We start from the raw sequence: 19,150 nt of genomic DNA on the forward strand, positions 1-19,150 counted from the left end.
GACCTTTAAAACTCCCTCGACGGTGCTTCGTCTTCTAGAAACGAAAGTCTTAAAATATTCAGAAACTTAAAAGCTTTCACAGTTCACGGGCCAGAAAGTTTCGTGTTAATAATTCACGATAATTCGGCTTAATCTGCTGCGAACGCCCGTCACCTCAGATACCGAAGAAAATGTCGATAATAAAAAAAAAAGGTTTGGCATAAGGTCGCTGTTGGCAATAACGTGACCGTCACCGCCGATCCGTCAGCTTGTTTCCTGCCCGAGCGCACCTGTTAATTAATAGAGGAAAGGAAGTTTGGTGCACCTGGCTTGCTTTCACCTGCACCACCCGGCTGCCTCCTGTTGTCTCTTTACCTGCTAGAAGCTATGTTTGTTCGTTTTGATCAGTGTGTGTGTGTGTGTGTGTGTGTGTGTGTGTGTGTGTGTGTGTGTGTGTGTGTCTTAGGGCGGACTAAACAGGTAAATGTGTTTGTTTTTACTTGTTTTCTTTACTTTGTCCTTTTGTTTGTTTTACTGTTTGTCATATTGTTTCTTTACTTGTTTGTCTGTAGTGTATTATGTCTATCTTTTTGTTTTTTTGTGTGTGTCTGTATGAAACCAAGGAAAGTCTTCTAATGATCTTGTGTGCCTTTGAACAATAAATAATCCATCCTAAACGAGTGAGAAAGTAAAGAAAGTGAAAATGTGCGCAACTTTTTTTTCTTGTTTACTCTGACGAACTGTTTGCTGTTTGCGTTCGTGACCCGTAAAGCGTGACTCAGATATACATGTTTGCGTTCGTCCTCGTTAGATTGCGGAATAGTTGCTTTATACCTACGTCCTGTTATCTAGTCTGTCTGCCTCTTACATCCATTCAGCTGTTGTTGTTATCTCTCTCTCTCTCTCTCTCTCTCTCTCTCTCTCTCTCTCTCTCTCTCTCTCTCTCTCTCTCTCTCTCTCTCTCTCTCACATGTAATCGGGTCTTACGTAAAATTCTTATGACACAAAATTTTAGGCCAGAATATTCTTTACTTCCCTCAAGCCTTTCCAATTCCACCGCAAGTAGCCTTCGGGGTGGGGGAAGAGAGTGTGTGGGGGGGGGGGAGAGAGAGAGAGAGAGAGAGAGAGAGAGAGAGAGAGAGAGAGAGAGAGAGAGAGAGAGAGAGAGAGAGAGAGAGAGAGAGAGAGAGAGAGAGAGAGAGAGAGAGAGAGAGAGAGAGAGAGAGAGAGAGAGAGCAATGAATCAGGGACTAACAAGAACAGAGCGGAAAAGAATGGGAAAAAAGTTAGAAAAATGACCACTGGACACAGACAAACGAGAGGGCTGGGAGGAAAGGGAGGGGGGGAGGGAGGGAGGGAAGGGAGAAAGGAACAGGAAAAAAGAGAGGCCGTGGCAGGAATCAAGGAAGCAAAAGGAGGAGCTGGAAGGGAAATTGTATAGAGTGAATGTCGACCTTAACTTTAATAGAAAAAAAATATATATACGATATGTACAAAGGCGTTGGTAATGGTGATGGTGTATATGGTGAGCATGGCGGTGATGAAAATGATAATGATGATGGTGTATATGGTGGGCATGGCGGTGATGAAAATGGTAACGATGATGGTGTAGATGTTGAGCATGGCGGTGATGAAAATGGTAATGATGATGGTGTAGATGTTGGGCATGGCGGTGATGAAAATGGTAATGATGATGGTGTAGATGTTGGGCATGGCGGTGATGAAAATGAATAGCTAGTAAGACTAAGGCCTCGTAAATCGCTGTGGTCTTTATAGTTATTAGTATTTTTTTTTTACTAATTCATACCTGGTGGTAGCTTTTCCCTGTGACCAAGAATTACTAAGGATTGTTACATTGCTTTAAGTGACGTGTTAGTTCAGTCAAGTCGTTCATCGTCGATTCGTTCTTAGTTATGAAAAAAAAAGGCACGATGTCAACAACTTCATGAAGGAAGAGTACATTGATGATTCACAGGTAATTCTGATTATTATTATTATTATTATTATTATTATTATTATTATTATTATTATTATTAGTAGTAGTAGTAGTAGTAGTAGTAGCAGTAGAAATAAAAGTAATAGTAAGTTGGTTAGGCGGTGGCTGAGTGGTTAGCGTGCGGGCCCTGCATTCACCGCGTGCTGGATGACGCGAGTTCGAATCCCCCACGCTACCACCTGAGATTTTTCAGTCACCGCCGAGTGGCCTAAGACTACCCACATGCTGTCCTGAAAACCACCCATCAACCCGGACCCTAGAAGAAACCGTCCAAGTGAATCAATAATGACCTCCGAGGGGCAGCATGAGCCAAGAATGAATGGCGCCACTTTAAAAATTGCCTACGCCATGACGGGCTTGGGCCGACCACCAGGCCCCTAAAGAAAGCCTACCGGCGCTATAGGCGAACACGTAAAAACGACAAAAAAAAAGTAGTAGTGATAGTCATAGTAGTAGTAGTTGTAGTAGTAGTAGTAATAGTAGTGGCGGTAGTAGTGGTAGTGTTATTCGTGGGTAATGGTTAGGATAGTGGTGGTGTTAGTGGCGATCCTGGCAAAGTTAGGTCGTAGTAGGAATATCAGTGGAGAGGTCGTGGTGAGGTCGTCTGTGCGACTGACTTTTCTTCCTTAGTTTGGCGCTGAGCCGAGTAGGACATCGAGTCTGCAGGCGCCGCCACCACCTCCACCACCACAAGCCCCCTCCCGCCACCACTACCATCCCCCCTAAACACCGCCACTAAGTCTCCACCAACTCCGCTGCCGCCGCCATAACCACCGCCACTACTAGCACCAGCACGCAAGGTCAAGTCACTCTGCCACACACACACACACACACACTGACAAACACACACACACACACACACACACACACACACACACACACACACACACACACACACACACTGACAAACACACACACACACACACACACACACACACACACACACACACACACACACACACACACACACACACACACACACACACACACACACACACTCTGTGGCTCAACTGGTTAGAGCGCTGCACTGCCAGGCTTCACGGTCTGACAGGGCGGCGGTTCGAGCCCGCTCAGGCCGGATTCTTTCCGTTGACTTGGAGTGGTTACTGTTCCCCCTTGAGCAAGGGGGATGGGGTGTGTGGTGTGTGAGGTCCTGGCAGTACCCGGAGATCGACGATAAGGAGCACTTGCTCATGTCGGGAGTGTACCTGCTGGCGATTACGAGTCCAACACGTGATCAGGCCGTGGTGAATTACACACACACACTGCTGAGAAAATAATCAAAGCACAAAACTACTTATGGAAGCACTTATAGCTTGATGACACGCACAGACACACACACACACACACACACACACTTAAAACCTTATACATACATATAATGGAGAGAGAGAGAGAGAGAGAGAGAGAGAGAGAGAGAGAGAGAGAGAGAGAGAGAGAGAGAGAGAGAGAGAGAGATTGCATAATATATTGCTTACACCTCACCTCATCATGTTGTTTACACCTGAGCTTCGGGCAATATCCGCAGCGAAGTCAATGTCTCTACAGCTTTTGTCCTGGGAGCATTATTTCCTTTTTTGCGGATATTATCACCTCCTGAGCGACATTACTATAAACTTTAACTTGTCTCACACGCTATAAGGTCAAGGGACAATTGGACGGAGATGAGCACCGAGGCCACGCGCAGCTATGGCGTATGTTTCAAATTTTACCTTTACGATTTCTTCTGATAGAGCTTTTCCTTTTGCCTACATATTATATGCTAATATTTCCCTGCATTAATTTTCCTCATTTTTCTTCTAATCCTCCAAGTTTCAGATCGCCCTCACCTTATTTTTCCTCCTATTTTAACATTAAGGAACTCTAGCAGACATTCTTTTCGTTCTCTTCGTTAGTAAAGTCGGAGCAGAGGTTGCATGTAGGTCATTCGGTAGACACTTTCGTAAGTTTTCTGGTGGGCTAGGTCACATAGGAACACCTTTACGGGCCGTTTCCTTCGGTCATTTCGAATTCGTACCCAGGGAAGAGGGGAGAGTTCGTAGGGTGCCGTGGGTAAGTGTTTTGTGCCTCGGGTCTTTGGGAACGGCGCCGTTGGGACGTGGCAGGTTGTGTGTGGTGGGTGATGAGGATTCCGTCCTGGTTTGTTTGTTGTGTATTTGTGAGTGAAGGTTGATGTTGTGGTTGTGATGGAAGTTGTAGTAAATATTATTACGTCTTGTTCTTGTTCTTATCCTTATTATCATCATCGTCGTCGTCATTATTATGATTGTTTTATTAGTTTTTGTTGTTATTGATGTTGCAGATGATGTTTTGCGAATATCGGGGAGATATTAATATCACTGATAATGATAGATTTAATAGTAAAAGTAATGATAATGATATTAACAATAATAATAATGAGAATAATAATAATAATAATAATAATAATAATAATAATAATAATAATAATAATAATAATAATAATAATAATAATGATAATAACAATAATAATAATAATATAACAGCTTATATTGCATCTGGCAGAAATAGTGTGGCATTGTTCAAAAAGTTTACATCAATTTAGTAGCAACAAACTTTATTTTTACGAGATCCATGATGAAAATTGTTTAAAAAATGTTCTTTCGGGCAGCCGTACCGTGACATTACATAAAGTTGAGGCTGAATGTGAGACAGCGGCAAAAATATTTTCATGTTTATTGTAGCTAAGGCCGGTCCTCTCAAGCATTTCGGAGCTTAAATTTCCACATTTTGATATGGCTTTAGTAGGATGTATGGGCTCTTCATGGCTAGTTTTGTGAGCCTGTATAGTGATACTTTGACAAGACTTAGTACCACAAATGTGAAAATAAAATACGTGCGAACCCGACTAATCTCCTCTATGACCTCTTGAAATATTTGTTGTGAGAGGCGAAAGCGTCGGAGAATATTAACCTCCAAAACTTAATATATGGAGTTATTTTTGCAAGTGTATAAAGGCTCTTCAGGTTACGAGACTTTTACGGCGCCTTCCTGTAACTGAGAGGAGGAAAGTAGCGGCGTTCCGAGGCGGTGATGGCCGGCGTTAGTGGTGTAGGAAGTCCATTGTGGGACTCTTCGTACCCGCGCTGGATCTTTACTCCGGAGACCCATTCTGTGTGGCCGTCGAGGAGGTTCATTATGCCGGAAGGAAAATTGGTGCTTGAGAGAAGTTGCCTTGAGAAATAGGTCAACTTGGAAATAGATGAGCTTTGTAAGGGTGGCGTTTGATTACTGAGAAGGAAAAGTAGATTTAGGAGCATACGCTATAGCTGCGCGTGGCCGTGGTGCCCACCTCCGTACCCTTGGCCCTTGAGCCTTTGGTTGGTGAGAACCCCTTAACCCGGGACACAGGGCCATTGTGACATCCTGCCTACCACAGTTTACATTTTCTAGATTTCCCCGAGTACCCATTTATCGACCATCCCGAAAGGAAGGATGAACAGTTAAGGGAGGGGGCTGCACCTCGAGTTCCCAGACCGGGATTCCAACACATGCCCGCAAGTTCGTAGTTTAGCTCGCTAACTCCGGAGATGCTTTTGTTTTTAAGGTGATTGTGAGAAATTGGATATATCAGGAAAGGTAAGCTTACAAGATAAAATACTTGAGAATTGATGTGATTCTGACTATTAAAACATTCAAATAAATAAGTGAGACACTAGTTGAGCTTCAAAACTAGTCTGCTCAGATATGAGAAAGCTTATAAATACGGTAAGGGAACAAATCAATTTACACACCAACTAAAAAATAGTTGAACATAACAATGAACGAGCGTGAATAAAGATAACTTAAGGAAAAGGAAACTCAGGAAGAAAAGAGAGTGTGTTTTAGTGTTTTAGTGTGTGTGTATGTGTGTGTGTGTGTGTGTGTGTGTGTGTGTGTGTGTATGACCATATATGAAAGTTGAGAGAACACACAAAAAAAAGGACGAACGAGGAGCAAAACCATCGAAGTACCGTCCCAATATCCCGAGGGTGTCGCTTCAGGCTCGGGGTAACGTTTCCAATAATACAATTTCATCGACGTCTCTCTCTCTCTCTCTCTCTCTCTCTCTTTCTTCATCTTCATCTTCATCTCCCTCGCTCTCTCGCTCTCTCTCTCAACACTTAGCTTCATTCATGTACTTCTTCCGCCACATTCCTTCACTTAACACCTCCTAATCTCCTCCTCCTCCTCCTCCTCCTCCTCCTCCTGCTCCTCCTCCTTTAAATCTGCCTTACCTCCTTCCTCACCTCTCCTTACGGCGGCGCACAGTAATACAGCGAAAGAAAATATTTAGAACCCCCTAACCATCCACCATAGACGAAGCTTTTTTATGGTTCCTTATGCTCAACAGGATTCCTCTTAGCTGTAAATAGAGTGTTTAGAAATGAGCTGCAAGTCTTCGAAGTGGATGTGTAGACTGAGTGGCAGTGAATGCAGAGTAAGTTTTGGGAATTTGGAATGCAGAGCGCGGTAATAATCACCGTCTGTAACTTCGTAATTGTTCACTGGAGAAGAAGACATGCTGCATCATTAGCGTTTCTCTCAGGTAAGAAGTCTGTTTACGTTTTTTAAGTCCACTTTAATGAATGTATAGTTTTTGATTGTCCCTTTCATGCCAGCATTTAATTTCACATCATTTCTGTTTTCAGAGCGCTTGTTTTCTCACACGCTGGCATTTCTTTCTCTTAGGCATTAAATGAGAAACCTTCGGCCTTTCTTATCTACATGAACCACTTATTCCTGTTGTTACCTTCCCGTCATTTCATTCGCGTTAAAACAAGAGATTCAAACCCTCTTTAAATTTCATCCGCTTACCGTGTCATTTCCATCTTCCCATCAAACTTCCCTTCTTCCTCTGGTCTCCACTTACCTGCCTCCCCCTCGCATCTAAATCCTTACTTACTTTCACTCTTTATCTCTACTCTATCCTTTATTGTTTCCGTTTCTCGTTCGTTTATTCACTTTACCCTTCCATCTTTCACCTCTCATACTTCCTTACCTTCCATCCTTTTCCCCTCATATTCCCTTACCTTCCTTTCTTTCCTAAGTACTTCGCCCTCACCCCCCCTCACTTACGATCCCTCACCCTTTTCCTTACTGTGATCACCCCATCACCCTTGGCTCTGTTGCCCATCACCCTTCATACCATTACTTATTCATTTCCCTTTCCTTCCTTAACCCCAAACACTTGGTCTGTTTACCTATCATCTGGTACTCCGTCCTCCTTTACTCCTCATAACGTCCTTCCATTCTGTTCATTTATATCCCTCATTTTATTTTTCACTACTTATCTCCTTCCTTCATCTCATCCTCCTATCTATTCTCTCAGCCGATACACTTCCTTCCCGTTTAATGCTTCTTCTTTAACCTCTCCCCTTTTTCCTTCTCCTCTCGTCCCCTTCTCGTATATTACCCCTTCCCCCCCCGTCGCCCTTCCCTCCCTCACGCCCATATCTCTCCTCCCCCACAACCATACCCCTCCTCCTTTACTCCCATACCTCGCTTCCCTTACTGTAAACCTTTCTGCCGTCTTTGCCTCATCATCCCGCCGCCCTCCCCAGCGTGGCGGCACAAAGGGCGCCTCTGCGGGACCATTACGGTAAGCTGATCACTCCATAGAGGTTTGCACTGAACTAAAGTCTGCGGGGACTTGTGGCGACGCGTCCCAGCCTTAGGTGATTTATGCTAAGAAGGAGCGGGAGATGAGCTGTACAGGAGGAGGGGGGGGGGATAGGGATAGAGGAGAAAAAATGGGATGCTGAAAAGGAAACATGGAAACGTGCAAGAGCAGACAACGGGAAGCCTGTCTACTGAAAACGTGATTCCTGCGGTGGTGATTTGGTGAGTGTGTCAGGCATTTCAGTGACCTGCGAAACTAGCGAAATTATTCTCTTAATAAGTACGCACGACACCGTTCAACTCACTTCGATCTCGCAACGAAATAACGGTCAATGAAATCTTTAAAGGGGATGAGGGTTTTCACCCACTCTCTTCCTGTTATTCATCAATGATCTTCTTTCTTTAACAAACTGTCCTATCCATTCATACGCTGACGACTCCATTCGGCATTATTCAACTTCTTTCAACAGGAGACCCTCTCAACATGAATTACAAGACTCCAGACTGGAGGCTGCAGAACGCTTAACATCAGACCTTGCTATCATATCCGATTGGGGTAAAAGGAACTTTGTGTCCTTCAATGCCTCAAAAACCCAATTTCTCCAACTATTAACTCGACACAATCTTCCAAACACCTATCTCCTATTCTTCGATAACACTCAGCTGTCACCTTCTTCAACAACAAATATCCTCGGTCTATCCTTAACTCAAAATCTCAACTGGAAACTCCACATCTCCTATCTCACTAAATCAGCTTCCTCGAGGTTGGGCGTTCTGTATCGTCTCCGCCAGTTCTCCCCCACACAGATGCTTTCCATTTATAGGGGCCTTGTCCGCCCTCGTATGGAGTATGCATCTCATGTGTGGGGGGGCTCCACTCACACAGCTCTCCTGGACAGAGTGGAGTCTAAGGCTCTTCGTCTCATCAGCTCTCCTCCCCTTACTGATAGTCTTCTACCTCTTGAATTCCGCCGCCATGTTGCCTCTCTTTCTATCTTTTGTCGATATCTTCACGCTGACTGCTCTTCTGAACTTGCTAACTGCATGCCTCCCCCCTCCCGCGGCCCCGCTGCACTCGACTGTCCACTCGTGCTCATCCCTAAACTGTTCAAACCCCTTATGCAAAAGTTAACCAGCATCTTCACGCTTTCATCCCTTACACTGGTAAACTCTGGAACAGCCTTCCTTCGTCTGTATTTCCTCCTGCCTATAACTTGACCTCTTTCAAGAAGAATGTATCAAGATACCTCTCCACCCGAAATTGATATCTCTTTTGGCTACTCTATACTAACTTCTGTTAGGCTTTTTTTTCTTCACTCTTTTTTGTTGCAATTGTGTCGACTCTTGTTGTAAAACAAAAACAAAAAATAATTACTTAAGTACAAACTTTTTTTCCAGTGGCAGGTTAGTCAGTTCGTGCAGAAGCCATACCGATATCCGCACTGCACCGCCCTCCTTGAAACTGTTGATCAGCTTGGAGTTCAATTAACTTTTAACTAATCGACCTTGTTAAACTAACTTAAGTACCTGAGAACCTGAAGGAGGATGAAGATGAGAAGTAGGAGGGAGAGGAGGAGGACGAGGAGGAGGAAAAGGAGAAGGAGGGGAGGAGGAGGAGGACGAGGAGGAGGAGGGGAGGAGGAGGAGGACGAGGGGGAAAAGGAGAAGGAGGGGAGGAGGAGGAGGACGAGTAGGAGGAGGGGAGGAGGAGGAGGACGAGGAGGAGGAGGAGGGGAGGAGGAGGAGGAGGAGGAGGAGGAGGAGGAAGAGTAAGCGTAAGAGTAAGAGGAGGAGGAGGAGGAGGAGGTAGTGTAAAGAGAGTGCCAAGTTGCAGATCCATTACTCTTTCTCACCCTCTTCCCTTCCTCCTTCTCCCCCTCCTCTTCCTTCTCCCCTTCCTCCTCTTTCTCCTCCTCCCCTTCCTCCTGTTTCTCCTCCTCACCTTCCTCCTCTTTCTCCTCCTCCCCTTCCTCCTCTTTCTTCTCCTCCCCTTCCTCCTCTTTCTCCTCCTCCTCTTCCTCCTCCTCCTCCTCCTCCTCCTCCTCCTCCTCTTCTCCCCTGCGCCTGGCAACTACAAGTCGCCCCGATCTGGCACGCACATGTCATTGGTAGTTTTGGGCACGTGAAACTGTGTGTGCGTGTTCATGTTTGTGTGTTTGTGTGTGTGTGTGTGTGTGTGTGTGTGTGTGTGTGTGTGTGCGCGTGAGTTTGCCTCCTTTTTCACTGTACCTTTGCACGAAAACGGGAAAAAAGCGTTTTTTTTTGTGTGTGTGTGTGTGTTTGTGTGTGTGTGTTTGTGTGTGTGTGTGTGTGTGTGTGTGTGTGTGTGTGTGTGTGTGTGAGAGAGAGAGAGAGAGAGAGAGAGAGAGAGAGAGAGAGAGAGAGAGAGAGAGAGAGAGAGAGAGAGAGAGAGAGAGAGAGAGAGAGAGAGAGAGAGAGAGAGAGATATGGCAAGTCTCATGTGACTACTTTTAGATGTGTATCGATCACTCTCTTCGTTTCTCTTCCTTTCTTTTCTCTATTCTTATTTAGTCTTTATTTTCCCTTTTTTTCCTTTCCGTGTTGCCAAAAATTTCAACTCCCTTTTTCTTTATTCTTCGTGTTTACCCATTTTCTTTTATCTCCTCCATGCAAAGTACCATTTCTCATACCCTTTTCCCTTTTTCTCTTTTAGTTCCTCCGTTTTTATTACCTCCTCCAAAGAAGTTGGGAGGAGGTTACATTTTCGGTCCGGTCAGTATGTTTATTTATTTATTTATTTGTTTGTTTGTTCGTGTACAGTCTCCTGTGCACAATTTTGCGGATATCTCAATCAATTTTTCAGGGAAGCTTCGTGTCCATCCAGAATAAAACCCATTAAATTTTTGATGTCAAAGGTCATGGTCGCACAAAACGTCAGATTGGCCATAACTTCGGTTCTCTTCATCGTAGAGACTTCAGACTTGATTCATATTTTAGCTCTTGGAAAGACGCACCTTGCATGGCCTTGACCGTGACCTTTGACCTTGACCTCGAAAAGTTTGCCCAAGGTCAAAGTTTTCAGAAAAATAGAATTTCATCAGATTTCGAGACAAATGCTTCCATATGATTCACCTTGCATGGCCTTGACCTTGACCTTTGACCTTGACCTCGAAAAGTTTAATTATCCTTTCCTACTCCTTTTCAGGCCGTAAACTTTTTTCAAACATCTCTTTCCTTCTCCACATGCCATTGTTTTTTATTTTATTTGATTCCTTAAATTTACTCTTTCCAATCTACCATTATCATCATCATCACCACCATCATCATTATCACCATCATCATCTTCAGCTATTTCTAGCCCACTACGAGACAAAGACATTTTCCCAACGTTCTCCACCTTCCTCTGTCTTATGTTGGTGCATTCCATCGTGCTCCAGCAAATACTTATATTCCATCTCTCCAGCTGCTCTCTCGTCTTTCTGTTCCTCTCTTTGTCCGTCTGTTATCAGTTCCACGCATGATATAACCTTTCCAAAGTCCATCTCTTATACTTGATACTCCTCAGAATATCTTCATCCTTTGTCTGTTCCCCAGTCCATGAAGAACGAATTTTGTCTATGTCATATGCACTTGCGCAGCATTTTCTCTCCGTTCCTCTTTGTCCGCTTCTTCCTTAGCTCTCTCTCTAAATATTTCGTGGGGTGTCATTTCATCGCTCTCATCCACACCGCTCCTCGGCACTCCCCGCTCAGTGATATTCCCCAGGCTGAGCACAGGCCCCGCTTCGATAATTCATGCGTGACCTTCTGTTCCCCACCCACCGCCTCCCCACCACCACACCTTCTCCCCAGCGCCTCACCTCCTCCCCACCTCTGCTACCTTCTCTCCCCCTTACCCCCATGTGACTACGACTCTCCACAAGCAAGCAAGCACACACACACACACACACACACACACACACACACACACACACACACATGATATTCAGACTCGCAGAATTCAAATCATGCGGTTGGCTTTTTTTTCTGTCTCTTTTTTCTCTCATTTTTCTTTTGCGTGACCTTGAGAAGCGTGGCGTGTCTTAGTGGTGAAGGGTTGAGGCGATAAAGTGCTATTGCTCGCGCCATACCTTGATTGCGTCGTTCAGGTCAGGTCAGGGTGGGTCAGGTCAGTCAGGTCAGCTTAGTCTTACGAACCTGTGTGGAGAACATGACGAGAAATATCCAAAGACTAAAAAAAACTTCCCGCACAGAGATAGACGATAAAAAGAAGATAAAGAATAAGAAAAGATGATAAAAAGAAAATAAAGGATAAATAAAATGCATCTTACGTCCATTACCTGTGTGAAATATTTGAATCAGTGCAACGGAAAAGATTAAGAAATGTGATGAAAACTAAGTAAAAAGTCTGAAAAAAATTAATCAGTTAAAATCCGCAGCAAAGAATAAACATGACAAATCCAGGTTATAAAAGGCGGTGGGCAAAAGTTGGCCTACAAATGCGATATTGCTATTTTTTTTTTTTTTTTTTTTACGTCGCTGGTGAAGGGAACAGACTAAGCAATCAGATCAGGTTAGTGAGAAAAAGACGATCAGTAACTTTAATTGATAGGCAGGCATAAGTTTGTTTATAAATTCGATATTGGATGGAGGGAACAAAGTAAGCAATCATATTAGGTCAGTGTAAGCAGCGATCACTATTTTCAATTGGAAGTTGGAGAAATTTATGGACAAGGAATACAAATGGCACTTCAGGGACATGTGAAGACAGACTGGCCTCTTATATCTCTGTGTCCTGGTTAAGAGACGAAGGGAAGGGGGAGGGGGATGGGGGGAAGGGAAAGGGGAAATAGTGTTGGTGTGAGGGGGCTGCGTCTTGGTGCTTGGGTAGTGGCGTGCTGCAGTAGTTGTAGTGGTGGTTCGTGGTGGTGGTGGTGGTGAAGGAGGTGAGGACAACATGCGAGGCAGACTGGCGCCGCGAAGTATTGGCGTTAGAAGTGGCAGTGGTAGTGGTAGTGACGGCAGTAGTAGTGATAGTATTAGTATTAGCATAAGTAGTAGCAGTAGTAGCAGAAATAGTAATGACTGTAGTAGTAGTAAAAGTTGTAGTAGTTAAAACATTGGTAAAAAAGAGAAGAAAAAAACCCCAGGTCTTTATTTATAGATAGCAAACAAATAGTAAAAGTAATAGTAGCGGAAGTAATAGTAGCAGGAGTTGTAGTAATAATAGTAGTAGTAGTAGTAGTAGTAGTAGTATAAAAAAAATAGTTGTAGGAGTAGTAATAATATAAATAAACAACACACCAAAAACAGGTCTTTATATTCAGGCAGCAAGCAAGTGAGTGTTTTGTGGACCTGTTTGAGAGAAGCTCATTTCACGAACGGCCAAACAAAGAGGATTTTCAGGTTGAGAAACTCGCCAGAGATGAAAAACAAAAGAGGTAAAATTCCCCGCTCCTCAAAATTTGCTTCGTCCATTACCAACAAAACTGCGAGGAACAACTGTTAGGAATTAGAGTTGGCAGGAGAAAAAATTCTGCAAACTTTTTATTCAGAGATGCATAAAGAAGGTGGGATATAATGATTTACCAGCGTTACGAAGTGCTGACATTAAATTATCTGTTCGTCTGTCTGTTTGTCTGTCTGTTTCTGTATGTTTGTTATTATTCGTCTGTCTTTGTCTGCTTTTCAACCTGTCTTTATCTGTCTGTTTCAGTGTCTGTTTTGCTTTTCTATCTCTCTATTCGTTTGTTTGTCTGTCATTTCTCTTTTCTTTCTTTCTTTGTCTCTTTTCTTTGCTTTTTTTTATTTCTTTCGTTCTCTCTCTCTCTCTCTCTCTCTCTCTCTCTCTCTCTCTCTCTCTCTCTCTCTCTCTCTCCTCTGACCTACATAGACTCAACATTCTCTATTTATGTCGGAATAGGAAACAACTTCTATCAATATTTACTTCTTTTTTTTCCTAATAATTAAAGAGCAACATCACTATCATCTTTTTTTTGCTTTGTTTTGTAGCACGAACACATTTTTTCTTCAAGTACTACAGTCTTTTGTTATGCATGTGAGAGAAATAAATACGATGAGAATTTAGTTTGTTTTACTCTTAACGATCCTGTAAATCTTTTCCTATCGCGTATTTTGGTAGAATCAGTGTAAAGTATTTTTTAGAAGTCGGAATGAATGTAAAAATAAATCTTCGTGCTTAATACTCCAATGGTTATATTTTCTACTTAGGGGAATATAATGACTTCCAACGATTTTTCTTTGACGTTTCGTGCAGACTTTCTTCACCTCCGCGTGAGGGATCGCCACCACACCTGCGGGGCGCGCTAATGACGCACCTGGCCAGAGAAAAGTGTGTTTTGCACCTTTTTGACATCCTGAGGGCATGTACTAAAAGGGGAGGTGAAGGACATCTTAATATCGTGTGTGTGTGTGTGTGTGTGTGTGGAGAGAGAGAGAGAGAGAGAGAGAGAGAGAGAGAGAGAGAGAGAGAGAGAGAGAGAGAGAGAGAGAGTAGTAGAGAGAGAGAGAGTAGTAGTAGAGAGAGAGAGTAGTAGTAGTAGTAGTAGTAGGGGTAATGGTAGTTGTAGAAGTAATAGTAGTAGTAGTAGGGGTAATGGTAGTTGAAGAAGTAATAGTAGTAGTAGTAGTAGTAGTAGTAATAGTAGTGTTGGTAATGGGAGTAGTAGTAGTAGTAGTAATAGGGGTAATGGTAGTTGTAGAAGTAATAGTAGTAGTAGTAGTAGTAGTAGTAGTAGTAGTAGTAGTAGTGTTGGTAATGAGAGTAGTAGTAGTAAATGTAGCAACAGCAGCAATAGAAACTGTAGAAGTTATATTCAAATTTCTAGCAATACTATGTAATATGTATGTATGTATGAATATATACATGTATCTTTATATATGTATGTAAATTTTCCGTTGTGAAGGAGCTGCTTGTGTATATATCATCTACGTGACCTCAGTGTGTGAATTATAGTGATCAATAGCGGAGGAGCGAGAGGCCAGCCAGCCAGTCAGCCAACCAGCCAACCAGCCAACCAGCCAGCGCCGCGTGTCAGGGCAATGTCTGTCCTTGTGCCGCCCTGCATCAAGTGTAGCACAGCACCGTGATTGCTTCCCCTTCCCTTCCCTGACGCTATAAATACCTCTACCAATACATTTCCTTGTTTTATATTTACGGTGAAAGGAAAAAGAGATACAAGGAATGAAGGGACGGCAAAATACCAGGAAAATACCGCTACCATACCACCGCAACACGCTACACCACACCATTCTCATGTCCTCAACTCACACCATCGCACCATTTGTCTGCATACCGAATTACCTAGAAGAAACCACATGCCTCTATTTTTCGTCGCCTGACCACACCACATCACACCGCCACAGCACAGCACTCCATTCCACCTCTCTGCTTTTTCCTACACCCCAGTCAGCCACAATAACACCTTTATGCACGTCACAACACAACATCCCGCCACCACAACACTCTTCCCTCGCCCCATATACCTCACCACACTCATCACACTACATCGCTGCAACATACTGAAACACCACCAAGCAATACAATCCCACACAACACGGCACTAACTACGTTCCTCTTCACTGCACTACATAACTCACCACTCCGCCATACCCCAAGACAATCCACCACCACTTTTCCTTGCCACTCCTTCCTACCAGACATGCAGAACAACAGCACAATATATACGACACGACACACCATACTACACCACACAACAGCACTACGCAGCACACAACTTTTAAATCACTTTCACAAACATCACCACACCACTGCACACCACACCACTGCCTTGCCACACTAGCCAACTATATCATTAACCCAACTACCACATCCCACCCCCAGTACCACACATTACACATTCCTGCCACATCACACTTCTCCTCCTCTTTCTCCTCCTCCTCCCCCATACCACTACGCACAATATTTTAGCGCATTGACAATTAACTTCACCGCTCTCACTTTGTTTCCGTTCCTGGCCGCTTTCCAGGCTATGAAAGTTAATAGGTCCTTTGCTTAAACACATTAATTTCCGCTAAACGACCTGTATATCATTCTCTCTCTCTCTCTCTCTCTCTCTCTCTCCCCCCCCCCCTCCCATGCGTGCGGAGTGAATAGGTTGGGAGCGGATATATAATGTTCGAAAATAATGTTTGTTTGACCTCCTCAAAGACGGCTGGGCGATAACTGCCACGGCCGGGAAATTTGGTTTGAAATAGTGTTTGTAAATATTTTGACGCGTCGGTGTATCGCGTAAATCTGTGACAATGGCGAGAGTTTATTTTTTTCGCTTTATTCTTCCCCGTGAGGTCTTGAAGAAAATAAATATGTTGGTCGCTGTTTTTCGTCTTTCCATGAAATGATAATGGTGACAAGAAAACAACAACAGCAACGTAAACAACAACAACAACAACAACAGCAATAATCCGTCATAGTCAAATATTAACTTAAACATGAATCTAATGCATTGGAAGAGAACAATAAACATAACAAATAAAAATCAATAATCATAATACTAATAATATCTAACCTATTATTTTTTTTATCTCTGCAGGTATGTGGTGACCCAAGAAAAGGAACAGAACGGCAACGCAACAGACATATACACAGACGAAACAAACAAACAAACAAACACATACACAGCACCCTCCCACCCCTCCACTCTCACCCCGAGGAACTTCAGGTAAATAATATATAAATTTATCGGCACATTTGTCTCCGAGGGGCTATTTTAATATGGTAAAGCAATATCACGCTTCATCAAAGAACCTGCAAAGATTACTCAAACTATTTTAAATGAACGAAACGTGAGAATGGACGCGTGACAAACAACTCGTCATCATTTTTCACCCCGCCTTTTAAATAGTTATAATAATGTAGTGAAGAATGAAAAGACACCCATTAAGTAGTTTCCAAAGTGTAAAAGGATGAATGGAAAAGGGTTCAAGTTATTCCTGGAGGCTTCGGTCACACGGCGGGCTAGGACAGACAAAAGCGGTATTAAGAGCGCGCGAGTAATGTCTCTCTAAAGGGGAAAGTAAAAATGGGAGAGTGTGTGTGTCGGTATTTGGGTGACGTCAAAGTGTATGTGTGAAGTCGCTTGGTTGTCATCTCATTTTTATTTCCTCTACTCGCGTTCCTGTCGCCCGGGGAGAGTAAACAGAAGAAAATATATCAGAAAAGAAAATCAGTGAAACGGGAAGTAAATAGATAAGATAAAGAGGGGAGAGGAAAGCACAGGATAAAATGATAAAGGGGACGCAGAGAACGGGAGGAAACCAGATAAGAATCGAGGGGAGGCGAGGAACAGAAAACTCTCAATCCTCTTAGTCTGGTCTCCGTCTGTTTTCAAGAACGTTTCCCTCCCTTCCGCGTGCCTGGCGGTCCCCCGAGTCACAAGGGAAGGTAAGAGAGCCACATGCGGAGCCACAAGCATGAGCCCCCGCCTTGCATGAGCCACTTTTTCCGTTTTATTAAGCCTCGTTCAATGCCGGCTTATGAGTCTTACTTTTTCCACCAGTTAATCGTTTGCCTTCGAGACTGACTGAGGGTGACTGACTGACTAACTGACTGACTGAAAACGTGGAGTGGATGCTTGGGTACAGATGTGTGTGTGTGTGTGTGTGTGTGTGTGTGTGTGTGTGTGTGTGTGTGTGTGTTACAGGCGTATATTGTTGTTGTTCCAGACTTATTTAATTCACGGTTGAGTTTATTTTCATATTTAAAACACTTTTTTTATACAGTATGTTGTATGTAGATTTTGAAGGTATTTTTGATTGCCAGCCTCTTTTGAATTGCTGTTTTTTATCCTCTTCATATTATATTTTCTTAGACGCGGCTATTTTTTGTTGCGTCATTTTTATTTAACATCTCGAGCATTTTTGACGATATTTATTTTTGCTGCAAGTGTTTTTTTTATCAACTTTCCATACATACATTTCATTTTACATGTTGAAGTGATTTTGGGGGGTCTTCTTCCTTCATCGCAATGTAAGGAATATCAAGAAAAAGAATACCACTCATTTATATAAAAGTAACTCGGGGTGAAAATAATGAAATTCTCGTTCGAACCAAACGATGTCGAGAAAAAAAAAAATACTAAGCTCCCGGAAAACTTCAAGCCGGAGCAATTAACATTTTCTAACGAGTCAAGATTCTAAACGACTCGAGAAAAAAAGACGCAAAAAACGAAATTGAAAGGAACTTGTGAATAGGCGATTGCTTCGAACGTTACTGCTTTTTCTTACTCAATATGTCCGCTTCAGTAATGTGTTTTTCCTAATCCGAAGAGTCTGCCACGATCTGTTTGTTCTGTTCGAAGTGGTATTTTACGGGAAAGTTAATTATTTTTATCAACATTTTCTCTTTTTCCATAAACTCTCTCTCTCTCTCTCTCTCTCTCTCTCTCTCTCTCTCTCTCTCTCTCTCTCTCCTGTAGCATAATTGATTTTCGATGCATTTTTCAACAAATTCCTGATGGATTTTCAATAGACGTGGCGTAACTATCTCCCGTGATGCTACTGTGGGTAGGGTGGGAGGAAAGGGGGTAGGGAAGAGGATAGGGATTGGGGAGGGAAGAAGAAGGGGGTAGATGCTAAGAGGGAGGAGGAGAGAAAGTGAAGGGAAGAAGCGATGGAGAGGATGGAAGGATGGGGTCATAGGGGAGGGGGAAGGGAGGGAGCTGAGGGAAAGAGAAGGAAATGAGGTGAGGAAAGAGGGTGATAACGCATAAAGACGGCAACGATAATAACGGCAACGATAATAACGGCAATGATGATAACAGCAACAGAGACAACAGCAACAGAAACAACGGCAACAGGAAAAAGACCATCACTAAGAAAAACAGCAATGACAACCAAAACATTCACAGCAGCAACAATAACAATAAATATAATAAAATAGAAAAACAGTAGCGCTAATATAAGTACAATTGCAATAACAGTTGAGAAAAATGGAAAAAAGGAGGATGAAAACAATCACTTAAGCTGAGAAAAAAAGAACTAGGAGAAAGATGAAAGTCCAAAATTAAAAATAAAAGAGAAAGAGGAGAACGACAGAAAAGGCCTCCAACAAAATTAGAAAAAATATAAGGGAAAGAGGAAAAAGATGAAAAAAAGTCATCTACAAAAATAAAAATAAAAGGAAAAAAGATGAAAAAGTCAGCCAACATACTGAAAAAAAAAGAGATTCATAAAATAAAACTGAAAAAAATAAAAAAATAAATCCTGGAACCCTATCTCACACACACACACACACACACACACACACACACACACACACACACACACACACACACACAGAGAAAACAGCATAATAACTTGTGAATATATACAAAAAAAAAAAAACATTCAGAGAAGATAACATGATATGGAAGAAAAAAAAAAGCAATATACACAATTCATGATCGTTCACCCCCCCAAAAAAAACGACCGAAAATTCTTAAAAGGAAAAGAAATAATAATAGTGATAATATAAAAGAAAACGGGAGCAGGAAACCCCGCCGCCGCCCACCAACAATAAACGCTTCATAAACTGGGCCTCGCCGTTTCATAAGGGGGTTCGAAGCTTCACCGGGGA

At 42.9% G+C, this 19,150-nt stretch overlaps 1 long non-coding RNA gene across 1 annotated transcript in view; it reads left to right on the forward strand.

Moving 5' to 3' along the window:
* Positions 1 to 19,150, forward strand: part of LOC126982573 (uncharacterized) — a 128,559-nt gene that overhangs the window by 82,614 nt on the left and 26,795 nt on the right. Inside the window, exon 2 of the long non-coding RNA XR_007735250.1 lies at positions 16,128 to 16,256. This is a non-coding gene — a long non-coding RNA (uncharacterized LOC126982573). The remainder of the gene's footprint in view (positions 1 to 16,127; positions 16,257 to 19,150) is intronic.

This window comes from Eriocheir sinensis, chromosome 51 (genome assembly GCF_024679095.1).
Source record: "Eriocheir sinensis breed Jianghai 21 chromosome 51, ASM2467909v1, whole genome shotgun sequence".
NCBI classification, from domain to species: Eukaryota; Metazoa; Arthropoda; class Malacostraca; order Decapoda; family Varunidae; genus Eriocheir; species Eriocheir sinensis.